This window comes from Phascolarctos cinereus, unplaced genomic scaffold (assembly GCF_003287225.1).
Source record: "Phascolarctos cinereus isolate Bilbo 61053 unplaced genomic scaffold, phaCin_HiC Scaffold_726;HRSCAF=1367, whole genome shotgun sequence".
Taxonomy (NCBI): domain Eukaryota; kingdom Metazoa; phylum Chordata; class Mammalia; order Diprotodontia; family Phascolarctidae; genus Phascolarctos; species Phascolarctos cinereus.
This window is the reverse complement of record NW_027556098.1, coordinates 372903980-372928498: the sequence shown is the minus strand read 5'-3', so window position 1 is coordinate 372928498 and position 24519 is coordinate 372903980. Positions and strand designations below refer to the sequence as shown.

General features: G+C 44.9%; 1 protein-coding gene across 1 annotated transcript in view; it reads left to right on the top strand.

Moving 5' to 3' along the window:
• Positions 1-24519, top strand: part of ARID1A (AT-rich interaction domain 1A) — a 92462-nt gene that overhangs the window by 2362 nt on the left and 65581 nt on the right.

The window sequence follows — 24519 nt, the reverse complement described above, 5'->3', positions numbered from 1 at the left end:
TCAAAGCCAGGAGACAGTTGGTCTTAGGTTGACATCCTATCTGTGATCTGATTGGCTCCCCATCTCCTGCTCTTGGCCATTTATAATTGCCTCTGATGTAATGGTACAACAATCCTGATGAGCTCATAAACTTTTACACTCTGCTTTTCTGCCAGTGATAACCCAAACCATCACTGCCACTATCTGCCTTTTATTCCAGAACTGAAATTGGCTGTGACCTTGAGGAGGTTCAGCAGCAAATCCTGTATCAGCAGGAGCAGAGCCCCAGACAGGCTGCCCTTGTTGCATTGTGCCCGAAACAAAAGAGGAGGCAGCAGCATTTTGCTTGTACCTTGGATTTATTTTGCTTGTTATGTTTTATGCAGCCTGAAATAGATTCTGTGTTGTCAGAACAGGAGCTGGGTTTCTCTCTACAATGGGTTTGCTGTTTGTTTGGGGTATGTGACTTTCCCATTGGTATAAATGATTTCTTTGATGGTTCTGAGGATGCATTTGTCTCTTTGGTAATTTTGACCCCATGAGCTTTGCAGAATTGAAATTACTTAGCTGGGCCTTTTATATTATTAGGTTTTGCATATTGGGTCTTTCCTGGGGGGTGGGACAGGGAGATAAGTAGGGGGGGAAGTGAACTTGAAAAGGAGCTAGAGGGAGCTTAATTTAACCCTGGCATATCCCAAATTAGCTTCAAATCAGTCTCTTTTAGGAAAAACTAAGCCTTATTCTTTTACATGTTGAGTCTTCTTAACACTTTCTTTTGTTTGAATTGAAGTTTGAGAGACTGTTTTAAAAGAGTATTAGTGGCAGACTTGACCTCCTTGAGGAGGGGAAGTCTCTCCCTATGGAACTGATAGGGCAAAGTTAATATCCATTCTTAGGGCAGAAGACTGGTTTTGCCTATTTATTCTCCAGCCTTTGAGGCCCACTTCAAATACCATCATCTGGATGGAGCTTTCCTCTGCTTCCTTCTCTCTTTTTCCACCCTTCTTAACCTCTCTCACTGATCTTTAATCGTAGCTTTTCTCCTCCTCTCTGTCTCGGCACCTTGGTGTACTCCCTTTATGTTCTATTTTGCCCAGTGCCTACCATGATGTGTCCCTCCCGGATAGATTATGAGAAAGGTAAGGGGAGAAGAGACTGGGTTTTATTTAATCCATGTTGCCTCCAGCCCAAAGGGCTTCATAAGGCAAAGCACTTCAAGGAATGGTTGTTGAATCTGGCTTAAGTCAAAATTCAGATCACCCAATAAGCAATTTAAGAGAAAACTGGAACACATAATTTTTTTCCCGTGTTACAACAACCCCCCCTCCCAAAAAAAACAAAACCATGAGCTTCCTCGGGTATTTCTAGTGATTTACTTCAAAGCACATTTAAAGGAACTCATTTATATATTTCACTTATATATTCCATTTATCTTCAGTGGACTTCACCATGGTGTCTTTTCGAAAACCTTTACTCTGACTTCAGTGTCTGGGCTGAAGATGTTGGATCCATGTAGCTGGGGAAAGAGGGGATGGTGGGCTTGCTTTATTTTCTAGTACACGAATTTTTTTTCGTTATTAGAATGGAGATTTTAATGAGTGGGACTCTATTTAAATAAAGTCCTGAGAACTAACTGACTTAACTCCTGATGCTCCACGAGCTTAGACCAGTCAGACCAACCCTGTGAGGATGTTCTCCTGTGGTAGAAATGATTCCACTCTACACTGTAGGCGAGCAAGTGGGGGAAACTGAAGACTTGCCCTCTTGGCATTTTGGAGGAGAGCTTGGGTTTGGGTTGCATCTTGGTTCTTTTCTTCTCTGTCCTGTCCTCCCCCACCCCGGTGTGTAACTTCTAAAATTATAAGTAGGACAGGGGCAGATCTGAATGCTTTGGATGGTCTGAAGATGTAGCTGGTGGTTGGGAGACACGTACAGTTGAAGTGTTCAGTTTTGAGTCCTTGGGAGTTTGGAATGCATGTTGTATCTGCCGCCTCTTTTTTGAGTGCAAGCGTCCTTTTATAAAAGTTCCACCTTTACCGTCATCGGTAATTGTGCTAGGTACGTGTACCACCTAGTCTCAATCCCTCTACAGTTCAGTCTCAGACAGGGAAAAGAGGAAATAAGACCTGTGGAAGACAACATAATTTCAGTCCTCCTGGGCTGTGTGTGGGCCCCCCTGTAAATGGCTGTGTGAGAGCGAACAGGGAAGGAGAGATAATGTTTTGGGTTTTTTTTCTTTTTTGTAAAAATGTTTAACATTGGGGAAATATCCCGGGAAATCATAAGGTTACAAGAGCGAGTGTTCCTAAAACATTGGACTTTCACTGCCCTGTTTTCCTCAAACAGTTCTTGATTTCTGTTTTTAGGAAGATTGGTACAATTAAGGTAGAAGGGTTTTTAGGGAGATTGAGAGGAGGGCCTGGACCTGTGATCTCCTAGTTGGAGGAACGCCTTCTGCCAGTGAAGGAAGGCAGGCTTGCACCATGTCTGCAAATGACAAATTTAGAGAATTGCTCGGGGCACTGAGGGGGTCACACGGCCTATGTCAGAGACAAATCTTGAATCCAGGTCCTTCTGATTTGAGTCTGGCTCTCTGAGGAGATAAAGGATAGATAAATGCCAGAGTTTCATGTCTTATTTATGGGAGTGGGAAAGTTCTGTTCTGAATGAAAACGTTTTCTTTGTCTTTTTCTTCTTGCTAGTTCTTGTGTTTCTTGTATGAAGTCCTGTTGTGGAGGAAGTAATCTCAGGATCGGCTAGTACTGCAGTGTCTCAAACTCAGACAAGCTTGGCTGTGGCACACTTATGGGCTTGAGATATTAGCAGATCCAGTTTGTTCTTATGAAGTGCCTACTGTGTGGCCAGGCACTGTGCTTGGGAGCTGGAGATACAAAGACAAAAAAAAAGAAAAATGAAAAAGTGTCTGCCCTCAAGGAGCTTACATTCTGTTGGGGGAAAACATGTTCACAGAGAGTTAAATATATGGCATGTTCCCAAAATACTGAAGATATCAAAGTTTGGAGCAAAACAGTGAAAATCAAGCCTATTAAAATATGGGAAATGACCATTAAAAATGGGTTTTATTTAGATTGTTTTAGAGAGGGGAAATACTTCTGGCATCAAAATATTTTTATGGGGCCCGCCATTCACATTACAGAGAACACCATTAAGGTTCTTTGGAATGAAACTTGGGAAATGTGAGACTAGACCCTAGGATGAAACTTTTATTTCAGGCTGCTTTAAGAGAAACATCTGGGGGATCCAGCAAACTTATCAAGTTCACAGATGCTATTGGGGTCCTGGAGGACTACAGCAGATTTGATTATAGGGACTTTGCTGTTCCCACTTGCTATGGAAATATCGAACAGAATTTCTGGCTCCTGGGAAACAAATCCAGGATTCCTGTCTTTATCATGGGAATGCCTACTGGCAGGCAGTCTGGGCTGGCTGAAATACAGGACTCTTGGAGCTCTCTCAGAAGTAGGAGGGACTAGGAAAACCACCTCCAGATGAACACCCACTATTCCAGTCCTATTTTCTCCAGCCCTTCTCTTTTAGAGGATGGGGGGTGGAGGGGAGAGGAATCAAAATAGACATTGGGTGAATTTAGACCCTTTGCATTTTGGTGTGAATAGAAATATTAGTAATACTTTTTCACTGAAGTCCTCTTCAATGCCTCTTTTAATATATCTAGGAAACTCCACGTTCTTAGAGGTTATGTCATTGGAGTCCAAGTCCTGACCTATCTTAGCAAGGTAGAAAACTGTGGTGGGACTATCATTAAGACCAGCCTTGATCAGTACAGAGGCTTAACACCAGAGTGTTAGTGACCAGAGGATTTTTAAATTTTTATTTAAAAAAAATTTTTTTTTTTGCCCCCACAACTGAAAGCTGTCTTTAATGATGGAAAGAAGTCAGAATTTACATCTGTAGAGAGGCTGCTTGCAAAAGTGAAATCACAGATTCTTGAATTGTTATTATTGTGGTTGTTGATAAAATCCTTCCGTTTATATGATGCTTTATGGTTATAAGGTACTTTCACACATCTTGCTTATTTGAGTTGTAATAGCCCTGTGGAGTTAACATGCTTCATGTGTCCTTATTTTATGGGCGAGGAAACTGAGGCTCATCCAGGTTGAATGATACCCCTAAAGCTGTACACATAGCTGGTAGTGAACACAGGCCTTGCTGCTCTGACTCCAGCAGAGTCAGAGAGCTTTCTTCTGGACCACTTTTTATTTTTGTGTGAGGCAAACCTTAATCACAAGCAGAAAAAGCTCTCCCTGTAACAGAAGATCTCTTGGAGCATATTAAACATTCATTTGTTAGCTTGCCTCCTTCCTGAGGGGTGTGCTTTTTACACCAGGTCATTTTATAGAGCTCCAGAGGTTCAGTGAATGACATTTTCAACATGGGAACCCTTTGAGAAACATTGGACCTGCCCACTGAAGGACCCCTTTTTCCATTCCCTACCCCACTTCCACCCCCCACATTGTTATATTTGACTTCAGATCTCTTAACCCAAAAGCAAGCAAAGCCTCAAGATCATTTTCCAAATTAGTTAGCACTAGATTATCCTTTTCTGCTCCTCAGTCATGATCTCTTAGGGTCTGAAGCAGGCTCCTGGGACCCCATAGTTTTTATCACTGGATTTTTTTTTCCTTTTCTCAAAGGGGTGATGTAAGTAGACCTTGCCCCCTACCTGGTCAGTAACATGGATATTTCCTGAAATGGGTGAGTTCTGAGTGTAACATGGTATTGGAGTCCTGCAGAGACTTTGGGTCTAGCCCTGCTTAGCCCCTGGCCTGTTGGGTACTGCCTTGGGCAAATCTTTCCTCCATTCCAGGACCTCCATTTCATCATCTGCAAAGTGAGAGAGTTGAATTGCTCAATGATCTCCAAAGCTCCCTCCAGTTATAACATTCTGTGGAATTCTATCTGCATACCAGGACTCTGGCATGCTGGCTTTGAGGAACTTCACTTTCACCTTGTTATCATCACCATGGTTCTCTAGCCTTGGGGTAGAGCCATTGTTTATATAGACACTTTCTGCTTAATTGGTTCAGTTAGTGCTTGGAATGAAAAGGTGAAGTGGGACTGTCCATGCTGATCTTAATGCCTGTGTGAGGAAGGAGGACCCCCTCATATCTTCTCCTGAGGAGTGATAGACCAGACTGCATAGTCAGTGAAGTGCTGCTGTGCTTTGGACCAAGCCTCTGCCACCACCATTGATCTCTTGGAGTTCATTCCTTCTGTCTGGATGGCGTCCTATAGAGAGCACCAGCCTAGGAATCAAATCCCAATGGGTTGCTAGTTCTAGCATTGCCACTAGCTGGCTGAGGGGACTTCATTTGTAAAATGAGAGAGGGGTAGACTAGATCTACCAGGCTTCCTTTCTGCTCTAATGATATGAGCCTGATAATTATGAATACGTGTAGTTAAACAGATCTGAAAACCTCAGCTTTGAGAAAGTCTGTTTGGAGTTGGCCTGGCCCAGAATGGGGTGGGGTGGGGGGAATTAGAAAGGGGGTAGATTACCAGCTTTTAAACCAGTGCTGTTCATGTTAGACTCTAAGCTTTCTGAGCATGTTGTGTTATCTAGGTGGACTTTGTGAATAGGCTGGACTCTTGATCTGGGTCCAGCAGGCATTTGTAAATGGGAAGTTTTCTCAGAGATGAGGCTGAGCTCTAGAAGCTAGAAGAGTTAGAGTAGTGTGTCAGGTAGATTTCCTGGGTGTAAATTTGACTTTCCTCACACCCTTGGCTTTTGAACTATGTGATGTAATATGCATGTGGATTGTTAATATGATTTTTCTTCTGACACACCCATGCTTCCCCCTCTCTCTTCTCTTGGCCCAGTGTTGTAGAAGGGTAATTTAGATGGATTAGAGGTGTGCCAAGGAAGCTTCTCCTTACAAAAGTGGGGGGGTGGGGTGAAGGAAGGTAGAGCTATGGAAGCTTGATGCAGCACTTTCTCTGTCTTTAAAGAGCTTTGTGTAAATACTTGCTGAGCTGTCAATATGTACCCAGGAGGTTTTTGTAGTAAGATGTAAATGGTTGTATGGAATGTTTGACAGGCAGATTAATAAACAGTTCTAGGACCAAGATAATTCTGGTCTTCTTGCATTTTACTTCTCTGGAGTGGAGTAAAAAATAGTATTGCAGAAAGTGATGGGGGAGAGTTGAGAGGGGATAGGAGGAGGAAGGGAGAAAAGCTCACCAAGGGGGGGGGTGGGGATAGGAAAATGAGGTGAGCTTGGATCTTCTCTGGCCTTGGTCTGATACCACACCAAATCCATTGTCATTTCACAGTGGGAAAAGAAAATGAACCAAAGCTTGGGAGGAAGGCCCCAAGCATGGGGCTCTGGATTTTAGAATTAGATGGCCCAGGTTAGATTCTAGCTGTGCTCCTTACTAGCTGTGTGACCTTGGTTAAGTCCTTGACCCTCTCACGGCCTCAGATTCTGCCTCAGAAGAAGGAGGAGGCTGGACCAGCAGATTGCAGAGTTCCCTAAAAATCTTCCCTTCCTCAGTTTTACCTTGGCAAGCTTCTTCCAAAAGCTTACTGTTTGCTGGAGTCAAGTCTTCTTTCTTTAGGGGTTGGGAGTTGGGTGAGATTCCATTTGTGGAATGCCAAAGTCATGAAAAAAAGATAATAAACCCTCAGGCATTTGCTAGAGCTGGAACATGTGATAGAAGCCCATCCCCCAGGGACTGGCCTTGGTGTTCTCTCTGCGTCAGTCTTCTTCATCTGAGCTCTTCTCATGGACTTCTTAAACTTTTCTTTGATACTCCTCAGAGCTGTGATTTCATCAGTGTTGGTGCTGGTCTTTCCACCACCGCCCATCACAAGCCCTTCTCAAAGTATTTGTTGGGCACCGACTATGTGCCAGACACTGAGCTAGACCCTAGGAGTTTCTGTGGCCACCAGAGGAGAAATTCTTTTTTCCAGTGTTCTGGTGGTGATGGGCCTCTCCCAATTTACTTTGGTAGATTCTCAGACAGTAGATTTAATCAGTTGAAAGGTCACCCACCAACCTTAAGCCATTCTAGCTTGGTGTAAGACCTGCCAAAGTTAGAGACCTCTGGTATACAGTCTTTGGTCACTCACTCCCACATCTTTGTGAGGCCAGAGGAGAACTTCAGTGAGAAGTATTAGATTAAAATTTGTGTTATATTTATTTGTGTCTTCTCTTGCCAGTCCTTTGAAGACTATAATAGGGTATGACTTAGCTTTATGTCTGCCTCCACCATTGAACACCAGATTTGCACACAGTCAGTGATTAATAGATAATTGACTTTTCATGTTCTCAGTCTTAAATGTCTTCAGGATTCCTGGCTCAGTAGAGGCTCAGTGAGTCTGAGAAATAGCATGGACCTGTCTAGAAGGGAGAGAGGTAGATGCTGGACATGATGCAGGAGATTAGAGTCTCAGGTCAAAAGTTTTTATGGGTTTCTTCAAGGCCTCCTTAATGAGACAAGAGATATTTGACCCCTGTGTCAACAACGACCAAGTGTCTGTTCCTCCTTTGCCATTGCTGCCCCCCAAAAAGGGTTTGTCTTTTTTCTTCCCTTTCTTGAGATCACAAGCAGAAAAGAGAAATTGCCCCAAGTTTCTTCTAGGCCACTAATGTATCTCTCCCAGGATTTCCAGAGTCACTTGCCTGGGTTGTAGTTGGGAGTGTGAATTGTCATCTTAGTTTGAAGGTTCAAGTAGCATCTCAGAGGCAGAACATTGGACTAGGAGTCAATACCTGTGTGCTAATGCTGACACTTGGTAATTGCTAGCCAAGTGACATAAGTTACGTTACCTCTGCAGGCCTGCCTCAGTTTTCTGTCCTGTAAGAATGGGATAATACCTGCCCTGTCTCTGCCTCCCTGGGTATCATAAAGATTAAGTAAAATAACGTATACAAAGCATTTTGTAGCATATAAAATGCCACACAAATGTTACCTATCAAATCAATACATTAAAAAGAAAACCAAGTTGTCATTAATTTTATATAGTTGTAAACTCTCTAGTAGAGGGCTGTTCTTACTTTGCCAGTGTAGTCAGGGTGTTGGGACTTGCAGCTAAGGGAGTGATGTCCGGGTAGGTGTGTTGTCTGGTCCTCAGTATGAACGCAGGCTTCCTCACCGTTGCAGACACCGAGGGATCGAAAGGAACAGAGCTAGGTTGTTGGACTAAACAACAGGGATTGATTCCCAAGCCAACCCCAGAGTTTGTGGGGCCACCCTGCGGGGCTGATAGTGGTAGGACTGTGCTTGTAATAACCCTATACTGTAGATAGGCCTTTGTAGGTCAGGACATTTGGGCTCAGGGCCTTATAAAAGTAATAGAACTTGGACTTGACCTGGCTTCTATGACGTATTTCACTTGGGCTATGTGGCTGTCCAGATCTGAGATTCTATGACCTGCCCCAAAGGAGTCAATGTTCTTAAAGGGGGAATGATTATGTGGGTGAACGCTTAGAAAAAGCATTTATTTGGGGGAATATGAAAGCAGTAAATGAGTACATGTGTGTTGAGGGGTGGGATTGGTTTGGGAAGGCTTCCTGGAGAAGATGAGCTGAAGCCAAGTTGGGATGGAAGCAGAAGGCTTGGGATGCTTGCCTTTCTACAGATAGTTCTACCCTGGGCTCAGTGGGCTTCATAGAATTCAAGTGATTTCAGTGTTTTTGGAAGCTTGGTTGTCAAGATGGGGAGTTGCTTTGTTAAAGACAGGTTGATTCCAGGTTCATTTGGTGTGGTGGAAAGACCCCTGCAGTTTTCTTCTAGGTCAGTAATGTGTCCCATGACTTCCAAAGTCACTTGCCTGCGTGGCAGTAAGGGGCATGAATTCTTATATCCTTGGCATGGGGCTTAGGACAAAGGCTTCCCTTTCCTGGGCCTTCATTTTCCTTCTGGATAGAATGGGTGGAGAGGCAGAAGCTGGACTGCATGACCTATAAGGGATTTTCACACTCTGCCCTGGGAGCAGTTGCAATCACTTGGATCTTTACTAGCATCGGCCAGTGCTTCCTTCAGTAGGCCAGGGAATCTCTGCGTCAGATTGAGTTGTGTGGCTGGCACAAATCTGTTATGGTCCCCCAAGCTACAGGACCCAGGCTTCTCCTTCTGAAATAAAGCTCAGGCTGGGAAGTACTTCTTGTTGTTCGGCGTTCACGGAGGATGTTCCTGAACGGTTGGGAGCTGTGATCAAGCTGAGATGCTTGGATCAACCCTGCTTCAAGGACTGATGGGCTGGATAAGCCTGCACATATGTAATTTGCCCATATGCTCATAGAAATGGCCTTTAATATTGTTTTTAACTGCATTTGATTAGGTTTTCTGTGGCCAAGTAGCTCATAAACGCTGGAGCCACATGCTGGTTCCTTCTGGGAACTTCCTGAAATGGGGAGTTTCTATTTCTCTTCCCCTGCTGGTCCCTATGTGATTGGGTTGGGTACTTGTGGATCTGTAAGGGGATGCTCATAACGCAAGGGGAATTCGATATGAGTGTGGGCCCAGAGCTTCTGTTCAGGGGTGGTGTGGAGGAGGAGTATGGGATTACCCCTCCTGGTACAGTGTTCTATCCTTCCCAGTGGAGCTCCTGGCTCAGAAACTTGGAGAAGCAGCATACTCTTGGGGCAAGAGGACGGGATTTGGAATCAGGGAGACCTGGGCTGGAATTTTAGCCACTTACTACTTACGTGTAAACAGATAAGTCCTTCCCCTTCTCTAAGCCTCAGTTTCTTCATTTGTAAAAGGAGATAGTTGGATCAGATGATGACCACTAAGTCTCTGATCCTATTTCATTTTTTTCCAGTTACATACCATTTTCTGTATGTTCTTACTTGATTTTCACAACAACCCAACAGTCCTGTGCAGTGGATAGTATAAGTATTATTGACCTCATTTTATAAGGACAGTTTCACTTTAGACAGGTAAATTGACTTGTTCAAGATCATCTGGTTAGTACTGGCAAAACCCAGGTACCCTGACTCTCAAGTTCTATACCTTCTAGACTGCATATGCTGACCCAACCACCTTTGTGGGGTGTGTGGGTGTATTCTTGAAATCAGCTTTCTTCTTCGTAGTGTTGTGTGAACCACATTCCGTTAAGTGGAAAGGGACTAATGGACTTCTCATTTGATGTGACTTCCTTATAACTCCTACCTTTCAGCTGGGACAGGTGGAAGGACTTCCTCCCATTTGCATGGTGGACTAGAATGAGGAAGAGGTATAGTTCCAAGAATGTATCCCCACGGGTGTACTCCATCTTTGTAAATCTCACTGATTAAAATGTTGACCTACAGTTGCTTATGGTTCATGTTAGAAATCTGTTCATCCAGGGCAGGTTCTTGCTTCTTCTTCCCTCCTCTCCACCCAGTTGTCCCTCCTGGCTTCGGGCCCTGGGCAGCTCGAGCCCAGCTCCCAACATGCTGCAGCCTGGGGTGGCATCGCCGCCACTGATGTAAAAAGGAGACGTGCCATGGGCCTTTTTTTCTTTTTCCTTTCACACTTGGGTTTCCTTATGGCTCAGTTGCTTGTGTGTTGCCGAGTTGGGAGTGTTAGCTATTCCTCCTCCTCCTTTGGCAGAGGCCCTCTTATGATTTTTCGTAGCTCATCCCCGGCAGCTGAGATGTTCCATGTGCTCTCCTCTGCTCTCTCTCCCACCCCCAAGCTTAACTTTGTCAGCTCTCAACTGATCAAACTCACTTGTCTGTAGACATATCTGTTAAGGGTAATGTTGACTTTTTCTCTAGGCTGATGGGAAGACCCAGCACAGACATGATGGACTTGGTAGTAAGTTTTAGGGATCAGCATGATGTCAGTCATTCAAAAAACAGACGAAGGGGGAAGACAGTTACAGGTCCCTTCATTGAAGCCTGTGCCTGGGCAGGTTCCTTTTGTGCACTTGCTCTTAGATACTTGAAGTTACAGTTCTTTTCATGGTATGAGTATGCTCAAACCCAGCTGTTTCTCCTAAACTGACTCATGCCTAGTCCCCTTTGGCTTTAGGAACTGTCCATTGCCATGTGGTGGAGAATTTAAAGGTGCATCCTCCTGTGGGAGACACAGACCTTCCAAGCTTCTTCTCCCTGTCTGTCAGATCCTTCCCTTTCTGTCTCTGGGATAGGCCTTGTTCTCTATTTTCTGCTGTCTATAGGGAGTATAGATCACTCTGATAGAAATGCTGGGAACTGGTTGTTTGTTACCCCAGGTATCATGTAAATACAGGTAGCTTCCTTTCTTGCCTTGGGACATCCTCTTTGTTTTCCTTCTCTGGGAGATGAAATTCATTGGTTATTCATACACATTTGGAAGGACTAGATAGGATTGTGCTAAATGATCCAGTGCTGAGTCTGCCTTCCCTAGTTTCTTAATTTCTCCCTGCCTTAGAAATGTGGGTACTCAGCTATGAAGTTGGCTGCTTAAATGGTCCTGGGTCAAGGCAGAACACCTTCTTTCTTGTGATGGCCTCAGGGAGGGCAGTTACCTTCTCTAGACTGGTTCTGAAGAAGTTGGCAGGATAGTGTTGTAGCAGTTTTTCAGAGTTCTTTATAGGAGTTTCTAATTGAATTAAGAAAGACTGGGAGAGGTTCTTGTGTCCAGGATCTCTTCCCCATCATAACAGTCCATTTAGTGTTTGTCTATGATTTGTGTTTGCTGAATGGAACATAGTGCTTACCTTCCAGCTCTCTTATATCCCAAATGGCCAATGAAATAAGGCACAATCTTTTTCATCAATCAGTAAGCATTTTTTAATCACCTACTGTGTTCCAGGCACTATGGTAAGAGCTGGGGATACAAATACAGTGAATGAAAGAATCCCCCATCTCAAGCAGGATATATCTAACAGGGGAGAAGGGAAGTACATGTATAAGGATATATAGAATAAATAGAAAAGGAATTAAAATAAATCCAGCAGTTGTGGGTGGGGGGTGATGGGAAATCAGGAAGAGCTTTGCATAGAAGGTGATGCTTGAGCTTTCCTTGTTGAAGGAAAAGGGACATTCTTTGAGGCAGAAGTGAGGAAGGGGCAGGGAGGAATGTGTTCCAGGCATGCACGTTGCCAGTGCAAAGGCATAGAGGGGGTGGGAGTTGGAAGGCTATTTGTGAAGAACAGAAAAAAGAGAAGTTGAGCTGGATAGCAGAATGTAGAAGGGGTGATAAAATCCAGTGGGGCCAGAAAAAAAAAGATAGAATGGGGCCAGGTGAAAAACTTTAAAAACTAAACAGAAGAAGCCTTTATATTTTATCCCAAAGGCAATAGGAAGCCACAGATCTTTACTGAGTAGCAGAGTTACATGAGCAGATAGATATATGCTTAAGGAAAATCCCTTTGGCAGCAGTGTGGAGGAGTGACTACAGCAGGGAGATTGGAGGCTGGGAGAAATGAAGAACTAGGAGGCTGTTCAGTAATCTAAGCAAGAGGTGATAAAGGCCTGAACTAAAATAATGGTGGTGCTAGGAGAGAAAAGGAGTTAGATGGAAGAAATGCCATGAGGTAGTAATGGCAAGGTTTGGCAGCTGATTGGATACATGGGGTGAGAATGAGTGAGGAGGATTGAGGACAGTGCCAAGATGAATCAACTTGAGACAGGAATACTGGTACTTTGTACAGAAAGAGGAGACTTGAAAGAATGTTGGGTTTAGGGAGGAAAGATAACATTTTGTAATGATAAGTCCAGTTTGAAATGGCCAGTAGGCAGTTGGTGATGTGGAGTTGGGGCTGGATCTGTAGAACTGGTTATTTTACATAGAGATGATCATTAAACCCATGGGGGCTGATGGAATCACCAAGAGACAAGGAAAGAGAGCTCTGGATGGTCTTGGGAGAAACTGCTTTTCAGGAACATGATATTACAAACCAACACAAGGGGCTGAGAAAGAGCAGTCAGACAGACTGGAGAACCAGAAGAGCTGTCCTGAAAAACCATTGAGGAAGAAAGGGTGATTAAGAATGTCAAATCAGTTGAGAAGGACAAAGACCATCATTAAGAGATGGTTGGTCTCTTCCCCCAACTGGGGAGATAGAATATATAAGATTAGACAACTGTTTGGCTATGAGTGGGTGAGAGTGAAGAAAGGATAGTTGAATCCCTGACAGAACAGGGGAGTATGGCTGTATGTATGGAGGAAATACATTCCCAGTTGCTAGAGGGAAAGATGTGTTTCAGTTGAGTGATGAGATCAGAAGCCAGATTACAAAAGACTGAGTGGTGATTGAAAAGGAGCTAGAAGGCCTTTTCTAAGAATTTAACAGAGAAAGGAGGGAGGGGGCTATGGGACAGTAGCATAAGGGAACTTGCAGTTTGATAGTAAAGATGAGGTACCTACGTTTTAGGAGGAGGACTGGTGCAAAGGAGGGGTCCCAGTAAAGCACTGGGGGAGACACACACACGCACACACACACACACACACACGTGCACGCGTGCGCGCACCACAGGGTAGGGTTGAGGGATGTGGGAGAAGCCCGGGGGAAGGGAGGCTTCTTGGAGTAGGTAAAGGCTGAAGTTCATCAAGTAATGATAACTAGGACCTTTGATGCTTCTGCCTGCTAGACACTGGAGATACAAAGCCAAAATCAAAATGACAGTTCACAGGCTATCACATACAAAGTCATCGTGGGGCAGTGGGGAATCATGAAAGGCCTCTTGGCAGAGGTGGTATTTGAACGGTCGACGAAGTTGAGTACAGAAGGGGAAGAGCCTTCCAGACCTGGAGGACAGCCTGGACAAAGGCAGAGGACATGAGGTGAAAGATGATGGGAAATGCATCTGGAAAGGTAGGTTGGAGTCAGATTGGGAAGGACTTGAAGTGCCTAGCAGGAGCCGGTATTTTATCTTAGAAAAGGGAGCCTGGGCTCAAGCAGGGGAATGATGTCACTGGGTTTCTGTTTTAGAAATATTTCTTTGGCCATTGGTCAGTCAGTAAGCACTTAGAAAGCACCCACTATGTGCCAGGCACTGTGCTAAACTAAGGATACAAATTAAAGCAAAAGACGGCCCATGCCCTCTAAGAGCTCGTGGTCTAATGGAGATGGCATGCAAACAAGCTATAGGAGGATGAGTGGGGGATAATCCATTCCCACTTGCCAGAGGGAAGGCACTAAGGGGGATTGGAAGAGGCTTCTCTTTGGTGAGACTTGAGCTGAGCCGGGAAGGAAGCCAGGGAAGCTAGGAGGAAATGAGGAGGAAGACTATTCCAGGCATGGGGAAGAGCCAGTGAGAAGGCCCGCAGTGTTAGTGATTGAGTAGCCTCCTTTGAGGAGCCGCAAAGAAGCCAACACCATGAGGTCGGGGAGTGGGAAGTGGCCGGGTTGTGAAGGCCTTTGGATGCCAAACAGGGGGCTCTGTATTTGATCCTAGAGGTGATGAGGAGTCACTGGAGTTTTATTGAATGGGATGGGAGGGTGAGTGTGACGTTATCAGGCCTATGCTTTAGGAAAATTAACTGGACGTCTGAATGGAGGAAGGCAGCTGGGGAGACCAACCGTGGTGGTTATTGCAATAGTCAAGGCATGAGGTTGAAAATGGAATAGAGAGAAGGGGGCATCTGCTGGAGATAGAAAGTCCCTACCCTCAGGAACCTTCCACTCTCATTAGTTGAGAGGCTGCTGTAGTTGTAGGTGAGAGGGTATGAGGTCCTGGTCTAAGCCAGGTATAGAGATGTTGTGGTAGGAGTGGAAAGGAGGCGGGTGTGAGAGACATATGGGAGCTAGAATGTACAAGATTGAGCAACTATTTGGATATGGGGGTGAGAGTAAAGAAAGGATAGGTGCATCCCAGACAGAAGAGGGAAGTTAAGAGGAAGAGTAGAGGCGTGTATGGGGAAAAGAATGTGAATCCTGTTTTGGACTTGTGGAATCTGTAGTATGTCAAGGCAGGCACTTGGAAATGTGGCAGTGAAGTCCTTACCTAGACAAGAGTGCTGGATGTGTAGAGTTGGGAGTCATCTCCAGACAGAGGATAACTGAACTCCTGAGCTGATGAGATTACCAAGAGAAAGACTAGAGGAGAGAGAAGCTGCCCCAGGACCAAGCTCAGAGGTACCACGGGAGTGTCAGCAAAGGAAACTGAAAAGGAGCAGTCAGACAGGTAGGGGGAGAACCAGGAGACTTGGAAGGAAAGGAATGATTTTAGTAGATGAACTGTAAGGATATTTGCATAGTGGCCAACTTTCCTTCTAAGAGCTCTTTGAACTCTCTCATATGGCCTTGACTGTGAAGGAGGGAAGGGCAGGAATTCTTTAAAAAAATTTTTTTTTAACTGAAGTCTTATGTTTTGACATCACTTTCATTTTCAGATAATATTCCTTCCTTTCCCCCTATTTAGGGAGCCATCTTTTATAATAAAATAGAAAAAAAGGCATAGAAAAACTAGGCAGAGCATTGCCCTATTTTTTCAGATGGGAAAATTGAAACCCAAAGCCAGTTGTCTGCTCTGACCCTGCAGAGAGCCCCATCTAGAGCCCAGGTCTCAGTCTTTGCAGCCTACACTGGCCTGCCTGCTGAGAGGTAGGGTAGAGCATTCTGCCCAAGGCCTGTTAGGCCTTCTCTGAAGATACGTTTATAGCCTTCAGCCATTGGTAGTCTTCCCCTTGCAGATAATTAGATAAGGTCCCAGAGCTCCTGCCCATCCCTGGGATGGGATGGGACTTCTTTTTTTAACCCAAGTTTGGGTGTCCTATTTTTGCTTCCCAGGTCAGGAGATGGGCTTTGTAGGAGTAAAATAAATAGTTTTGCAATCACTTCACGGTATAGGGGGAAAAGAGCACTGGTTCAGGAGCCAGGAAGCCTCATTTCTTATCTTGGCTCTGTACTCACTAAGCAGCCGTGTGACCTTCTCTGGGCCCTTTAAAGTGAAGGTGCCATCCTGTGTGGTAGTTCACGTTGGTAAAGAACTTCACATTTTACAAAGCACTTCTTTGAAATACCCCTGTGTGGGTCCTTCCTGCTCTGAGACTCCAGTTCTGTGATCCTGCATACATACTGGACCCTGCGGGAACATAGTGGGACTCCCTGCCTTCCATTCCCTTCAACTTGTAGGCAGCTGGGCCAGGCCAGCCAACAGCTGTGGCCGTGCTCCCAAGAGTTTGATAAAGACTGAAAAGACTACTGGGGTAGGATGAAACATCTGACCTGAAGGTAAATGAATCCAGGGAACGCGGTTGTAGCAAAGCATCTAGAAAAGACCTTTCAAAGAGCCCTGACCACATAGCCACAGGCCGGTAGAGCAGATGCTACGCTGTCACCTCACACTTGTTCTACTGACCACATGTTGAAAACCAGGCCCTATAGTAAAAGCCCCTTAACAAGAGGGGGCCCTGTCTTGTGAGCTTCGGAGGCATGGTACTGAATAAAAGGAAAAGTGTGGCCAGGTTCCTTCTCTCAATGAGCTTAGCATCTAAGAGGGGTGATTAGATGCACCCTGATAACATTTTCTTATTTGCATAATATTTAAACACATAGGGACCAGTATGTGGGCTGGCAGGTCAGAAGGCCTGACCACATCTGGCTAGGGGAATGGAGGTGGCGGTATCAAAGCTGGGGCTTTAAAGACCAGGGAGCCTTCCAGGTAGAGGGAACAGTATGAGCTTTGTTGTAGGGACAGGGAAGCACTGACCGTGTTGGAGGATCCGGCTGGCTGGAGCTTTATTGAGAGAACATAAGAAGGAATGTAGTGGAAGAGGAGGCTGTGGTGGGCAGTGGGCAAGTTGCCTTAGAAAATCTCATAGTAAAAGACCTGTCAAGCCTCCCTTTCAAAAAACCCCAGACTTTCAAAGAGGGGGTTTTTATTGAACACGGCTGGGTCTAAAAAGCACCCACATAGTGCAGTCAAGCCACCTCTGAGTGTGAACTAGCCAAGAGATCTGGGATTTGAGTTGGGGTAGAATGTAGTCAGTTTTTCCTTATGTTATCCCTAACAAGGCCTTCCCGTTTAAATCCAAATGGACCCTTGAACTTCATAGTAAGTAGTTGGTGGCAAGAATGGCATCAGATAGCAGCTAATTCCTTATTATCAGTGCCCATGTAATAGTAGATGCAGTCAGATTTCATACTGTAGCATCCTTGGCTGCCTTTTACGGAGGCCTTCTTCCACCCGCTTGGGAAGGCCTTCCTCCCTCTTTTAGGTGTGAAGACATCGCTACTTGCTAGGCGCTGTGATGTAGCCCAGTCAGACCTGAGTGCCGGATAACCTTTTTTATGGTAGGTAGAAGTCCACCCAGACTTCATTCCCAGGAGTATTGGATTCAGCTGAGTAGAATGCCAGTTCCAGGAGTCGGTCTTTGCAGTGTTTGTTTACTGTTCAGCATCTTGGGAGTCTGTGTCCTCCAAGTGTCATACTGACTGAGCCCCTTGCCAGTGATTTCAGAGACTTCTCTTTTTAATCCAAACAGATCCTTCCCCTCTAACCTTGTCAGCATCGTAGCTAGCATTTACATAGCTTTTCATTTACATGGCTTTGCAAAACACTTTACCCTGGGAGCTAGGTATTGTTATTATCCTTATTTTACAGATGAGGAAACTGAGGCAGACAGAAAATAAGTGACTTGCCCAGGGTCACACAACTAGTAAGTCTCCTGAGGCTGGATTTGAACTCAAGTCTTCCTGACTGCAGCTCCAGCACAGTATCCACTCCACCACCTAGCTGAATGAAAGGGGAGAAAAACCACTCCAGTAACCATGGTGTGATTCTGTGTTTGGGGCATGTTTGCTTTGCAGTGTTGGATCAGGCTGTGTACTAACAAAATGATAGAGATGCTGGTAGCATCTGAGTGGTAGTGTCTGAGATTTTGTTAGTTGTTCTGTGGGTCACAAACCCCACACAAACCTTCTAGGACTTCTGTGCATGAAGTTTGAAATAGCTTAGGTCTCTAGAGAATGGGGCAGTTTTATCTAAAGCACTTCTGTTCTAGGGTGTGCTGGGAAGAATAAGAGGACCCGAGAGCCAGCTCTGTCTCTGCCCTTTCCTAGCTGTGTGACAACCTTAGGCAAGTCATTTTTCTGAGCTTCAGTTTCACCAGCTGTCTGTGTAGCACCTCCCCCACAGGGTCACATGTGGTGAGGCGACACTGTTCCCTCCACAACATCCCTCCTCACCTCTCACTTGGACTGCTGTCTCCTGATTGGTCTCCTCCACACAGCTGCCAGAACACAGGGCTGACCAGGTTGCTCCCTCCCTGTTCAGTGCACTCAAGGCACTCTAGTGTCATTCCCTGACACGTGGAGACCTTCATGACTGGCCTCGCTGTTGTTCTCATGTCCTGTCCCCCCCCCATCTGTCTCCTCTCTTATCTCTGTCTCTGTCCCTTCCATCTTTTTTTCTGTCTCTCCCATCTCTGTCTCCATGCCTTTGTACTGGCTGTCCCCCTTGCTTGGAATGCCCTACTCCCTTCCATCCCTTAGAATCTCTACTTTTCTTTCAAAGCTCAGCTTAAATGCCACCCTTCTCCATGAAACTTCTTGATCTGCCCCCCCAGCAGCTAATGTCTCCCCTTCTTCTCAAATTACCTTCTGTTTATTTTGTATCTATTCTGTGTACTTTATAGACATGTTGTTTTCCTTGATAAAATGTAAGCTTTTTGAGGGCAGAGACCGGTTTTTCATTATTATCTTTGAATTTCCTAGCACAGTGCCTGGTACACAGTCAGTGCTTAATAAATGCTTGCTGATTGACATATGCAAAGTGGTTTTTAACCTTAGCGCCATTTATGGATGTCATCTTTCTCAGGTGGAACATCACTCCTCTTCCTGATGAAGCACAAATGTATGTATTGTATCTCAGATTCTTTGTAGTACCTCGGATCAGTGGTCCCCGAGCATTTCATCTCATTCAAGTGGAGGTAAAGAACCCCTATGGATCGCCCACTTGCCAAAACAAACACTTTTTTTTTTACTAGAATTACTGGAAAGCCTGATTTAGCTTTTATTTCAGTGAATTAATTCATGTCAGAAGTCAAAATAAGGACACTTCTCTGACTATAAACGTTAGGATAAATTTTTTTCCAGTATCTCATTGTGGAGTGGAAGTGACCCTAAATTCTTGGAAGTTGTACCTGCAGAGAAGGCAGTAAACTCTGTCAGGTCCTGCAAAAGATTAAGTCTGTGTACAACAGCATTTAGTAAATACCCATCTTGGGCGAAATACTGGGCTGATCCACTAAGGGCGGCCTGGCAAAGAGCAGAGGAAGGCTCCTTGGAGGTTTAGTGATTTTTTTTTGTGAAACCATCTATAGAGATATAGATTTGTGAAGTTTGTAGAGTAAAAATTGTAGAAATCAGTATGAGGATGATACTGGAACAGAAAATGTGTTATTTTGATCTAAGAAGCTGAGTTGGTTTTTGCATTGACCTGATAAGAAATGCTATACTTATGGACCCATTTCAAGCAAAGTTTTGGGAGTTCAGTTACCCCAGCAAGTTGAACACCTGGAGAGTTTTGTATCCTTTTCCAGCCCATGGTGTGAACTTGTGCCTTTCTACTACAATTTTGAATTTTTTTTAAAGCAGGGGGTGGGTATCAATACACCAAGATGAGGAACTGTCATGTATCATGGCGCTTGGTTTGAAAGAAAATAAAAGGTTGCTACACGTCCTTGCCCATCTAGACACAAATGTTCATGTGCTTCCCTCAGACACCGTTCAAGCCAAAATATTCCCTTATAAACTGGTAATGTTGGAGAAGACCTTAAAGATCATAGCCTAACCCCATCACTTTATAGATGTCCAAGGTTATAGAGCAAAGTCATAGCAGAGTTTGGACCAGAATCCAGTCCTTGGAATTGTCCAAGTCTCAGCCTAGGACTCTTGCCCCCTCAGTATCAGGTCTTCTCAAATCTTGCAACACTTTATGCTTCATTTGGGCACTTCTCATTTCTATGACATGCTCTATTCATCTGTGTATGGGAATTCGTGTTCTTACTGGAGTGTCAGTTTCTTGAGGTCAAGGCCTGAGTCTTCTTCATCTTCATTTCTTCCACAATGCCTAGCTAGCTCTATGCATTTCATGGAGGCTTTCTGTTATATTGCCAAGAATGGTGGACCTAGAATCAAAATCCCAAGTTGGTATCCTAGTTTTGATACTGGTTTTGTAGTTATAAGCAAATGTGTTCATTGATCTGTACCTCAGTCTCCTCAAGAGTAAAACAAAAAACAGTCCTAGTACTATCAAACTCTCAAGATTGTTGGGAAGTTCACAGGATCACATGACTCTTACTCCACTCTCAAGCCCTGTAGAAGTGGAAGTTATTTGGACAGAACAGATGCTTTAATTCTCAGGGAATGAAATAATATCATGAATGAAATCAAATTCAATTAAATAAACATTAAGGGCAAAGTCCTGTGTTCACAGTACTGGGAATAATACAAAGATGAAAAAATGACAATCCTTGCCCTCAAATTTATAATCTAGTAAGGGGTATGTGATATGTATGCAAGTAATTATGTTACAGGGTAGATTATGATTGGAGCAAAGGGGAGAGCAACTGACGTTCCCCATTACCTCCAAGATCAAATGTAAACTCTTCCGTTTGGCTTCCAAAGTCCTTTGTGACCTGGCCCATTCCTCCCTTTTCGTCACCTCTTTTCCCCCCTCCTTACCCTATGATCCAGTGACATTGACCCCTTTGCCATTCCTCAGACGTGTCACTGCCACTCTAGACTCCAGGCAGTTTCACTTATTTGTTCCCCATGTTTGGAATTCTCTCCTCCTCAGTTCTGCCACTTGGCTTCCCTTCATTCCAGTCTCAGCTAAGATCCCGCCTTCTCCAAGAAGCCTTTCCCAATTCCCCTTTTAATGCTAGTGCCTTCCCTCTGAGGTTATCACCAGCATTTTGTGTGCATGTGTCTTGTTTGTCCATAGCTGCTGTCCAGAGCTCCCTCATCAGCCTGTGAGCTCCTAGACACCAGAAGCCTCGCCTTTTGCCTTTCTTTTGTGTTGCCAGTGCTCAGCACAGTGCCTGGTCCATTGTAAGCGCTTAATCAGTGTTGGTTAACTGTCAGAGTGCTCTAAGGAAAATTTGAGGTGGGGGGGTGGAGACTGTGAAGGAAGAGAGAGAACAAACTTTAGCCTCTGGGATGGGAACATTGGGAAAGGCCTTATGGAGGAGGTAGGACCGGAGGAGTACCAGAAGGAAAAGAGATGTTTCAGCTGGCAAAGATAAAGAAGTGAGGAGGGAAGTTCCTGGCATGGAGGAATAGCTTGGTTGGAGCACAGAGAGTAAAGGGGAAAGTATTATTGAAAAAAAAGGCTGGAAAGGTTGGTTGGAGCCAAGGTTGAATGCCAGGCTGAGTGAGAAGTTTGCTTCTATCTTAGATGCAGTAGGGAAGCCACCCAGAGTTTTTGAGTAAGGAAATGACATGGGCAAATCCATGCATTTGGATGATTTTGGCAGTTGTGTTAATGAGAATTTGAACGAAGAGACGTAGACCATTTAGGCTATTATTAGAAGTAGTGCCAGCAACTGGAGATGAGGGCCTGAACTGGAGTGATTCTAGTAATAGTGACAGGGAAGAGAGACGCATTCAAGAAATGTCCTGAGTGAAGGCAAGACGAAGAGGCCTTGGCACATCCCACTTTCTGCCTCTTCAGAATATCAGACTACAGTTTTCCTACTAGACGGACACTCTCCATGATTGTTGATGGTAAGCAGACCTACTGGTTTGATTCTGAATAGTCAGAGTGGTAAAGGCACAAATGTCCAGCTCTACAAGTAGGAGGCTGGCTGTTATACTTTGTTGAATGGGAACTGCAGGGCAGGGGTTCTCGGTACAGATCACCTGGGTGGGCAGCACCAACACCTGTCGCCATCTTGGGTGAACTGGAAGGAATTTCTGGCTGCTTCAGCTAAGAGCTGCAGAGTTTCTGGAATTCTGTAGGTTCCTTATGGCCAGTCATCATTGATAGCTATTATAAAAGTCTGGAGATTGAGGGGGCATCTTTAATTTTAATGAGATAGTTGGGTCTCCAGAACCACTTTTCAACATCTTTGTATCTGGTCTAGTCTGATCACCAAGGTGAACTTGGACACTTTGGGGGCTCCCAGCTGTAGGGAGTTTGGGGGCAGTGGTCTAGGGAAATAACTTGGAGATGTCATCTACCCATCTTTTCCTTCCAAACAGAAACATCTGCTGCAGTGCCTCCCTCTGCTCTACATGGTAGGAGTTGTTAAGGCTAAGATTGGCCTTCTAGTATTTTTTCATAATGGTAAAATCCTGTAAACAAAGAGAATAAATGAATCAAGACATTGCTAAGCTACCTCAGCACTTCTTCTGATACAGCATTAGACATAGTACATCCATTATTTCACCTGCATCCTCGTGACAGTCTGTGAGGCAGGTAGTGGGGGTGAGAGCAGATTTTATAGGCTCACAGTAGGGAAGTGACCAGCCCTAGGTCAGAGAGCTAACAAGTAACATTCAGCAAAGGAACGAAGTTCTTCTGACTTACAGGCTAATGGTCAATGGGCTTTAACTGCTGGGAAGTCTAATTTCTTGTCAAGGCTCTGCAACAAACCCATGGGGTCCTGCATTTGGTTGAGCTCAATAAATATTTTATTAAACTTGTTACATGTGCGGGAATATTGGGGGCCACATAGAGATTAAGACACAACACAGTCACGCCTTCATAAAGTTTACTGTCTAAAAGAGGATACAGCCATCATTCAAATACAAAATAGCATGAGAAAAGTAAGTAGCTGTTATCTGCATTATTTCACTTGATCTTAACCAGCCTCATGAGGTATGTCCTTATAGGTATCATTGTCCCCATTTTACAGATGAGAAGACAGATTGAAAGATTTGCCTATGGTCACAACTAACTTGATATTCCTAAAGCATGGATCTGACCATGGCACCCCCAAATCAGTATTCCCCAGTGACTCCCTTTTGCAAACTCGATAGTAAAATGCAATAGTGTCTGACTTAACCATGCTTTTATTGTCTGGCTCCGCCTTACCTTACCAGGCCTACAGCACATTCCTGTCCATGTGTTTCCAACTAACCTGGCACTGTCCCCTAGCCCCTGATAAATGGCCTTGTGTCTCCTCTATCTCTATGCCTTTGCCCAGGCTATCTCTGTCTCTCTCACGCACACGCACACGCACCCAGCCTTGAATTCTTCCCTTCGCCTCTGCTTGCATCCACAAATACCATAATGACTGCACACTGTATGTCCTTTGGGATTGATTACTTGTGTATAGCATGTTTACCCTCATAGAACGTTTGTTCCTTGAGGACAGGGACTGGTCTGTTTTTGCCCTTGAATCCTCGAGCTATACTCCAGTGCCTGGCAACATAATAAGCACTTAATAAAAGCGTGGGATTTGAAGCCTAGATCTCTCCAGGTTCCAAATCTAGATCTCTTGCCGTGCTGTTTTTCTTGTGTCACCTCTGTCCTGGATCAGTGCGTGTGTCTTCCAGTTGGGCTTCCGGCCTCAGGTCTCTCCCTTCTCCAAACTTGCCTCACATCTTGGCTGCCAAAGTTGATATTCTTAAAGCAGAGCTCTGACCATGCCATCCCCCCTGCTCAGAAAGCTCTGCTGGCTCCTTGTTGCCTCAAGGGTCAGCTACAAACTCCTGGTTTTGGCATTTGGGCTCCAGGCCACCTCAATAGGCTTTATTAAAAAAAGACTCCCTTTTCTCCTTCTGCCTTCCTGCCAAACTGGCCTTTCCTGCCCCTTTTACTCGCCTCCCTGCCTTCTCGCTAGCTGATGGATGCTTTTGTGTCTGACCTCGGCTTCTCACTAAGCCCTAGTGCCACCACTAAAGGAAGGGCCTTTTCTGATGATGCCCTCCCCACCATTGACTTTATATGGACTTTGTAGGCATTTTGTGTGTGTGTGTGTGTGTGTGAGTGAGTGTGAGAGAGAACTTACCTGTGTCCAGGGTTTTCTCCTCCTTATAGTTGTAAGCTCCTTAAAATTGGAGGCAGTTTCATTTTTGTTCTAGTTTCCCTCAGGGCCTGGCACAGGGCAAACATCCCTTCAGGGCTTGTGATTGACTGAGTGCTCAAGAACTGTGTGAGCCAGAGGCTGGAGAAGAGGAGGACCCTTTGGGGATAGGGGAAGAAGGATCAGGAGAGAACTTGGAGTTCGGAGGATTCCCAGTAGAGGGAACATGAAGAGCAAAACCACAGATGGGAGGGCAGACACGAGTGCGAGAGATAGGTTACTAGAGCTGTAGAAAGGAAAAGGGACCCTCTCTGAATTGAGCAGTGATTCAGAGGATCCTTGGCTATACCCTGGAGTTCCTCTGTGTGTGTGTGTGTGTGTGTGTGTGTGTGTGTGTGTGACACACGCTCCCCTTGCTTACTTTCCTTTGGGTGGTCACATGGGGGGTGGCATACTGCGTTTCCTGTTGACCCTCTCTGGGATGGCCTTCTCTCACTGAGAGAAGTTTCAGGTCCTTTGCCACAGAGAGTGCTTGGGATCAACACTGATGGTGACATCTCTGTCCCATCATCCTCAAATGGAATTTGCTATACGTGTCAATTCTCAATGTGGCTCTGGATGGCAGAGGCATGCTTGGCAGTATTTTTTAAGGCTGGTGAT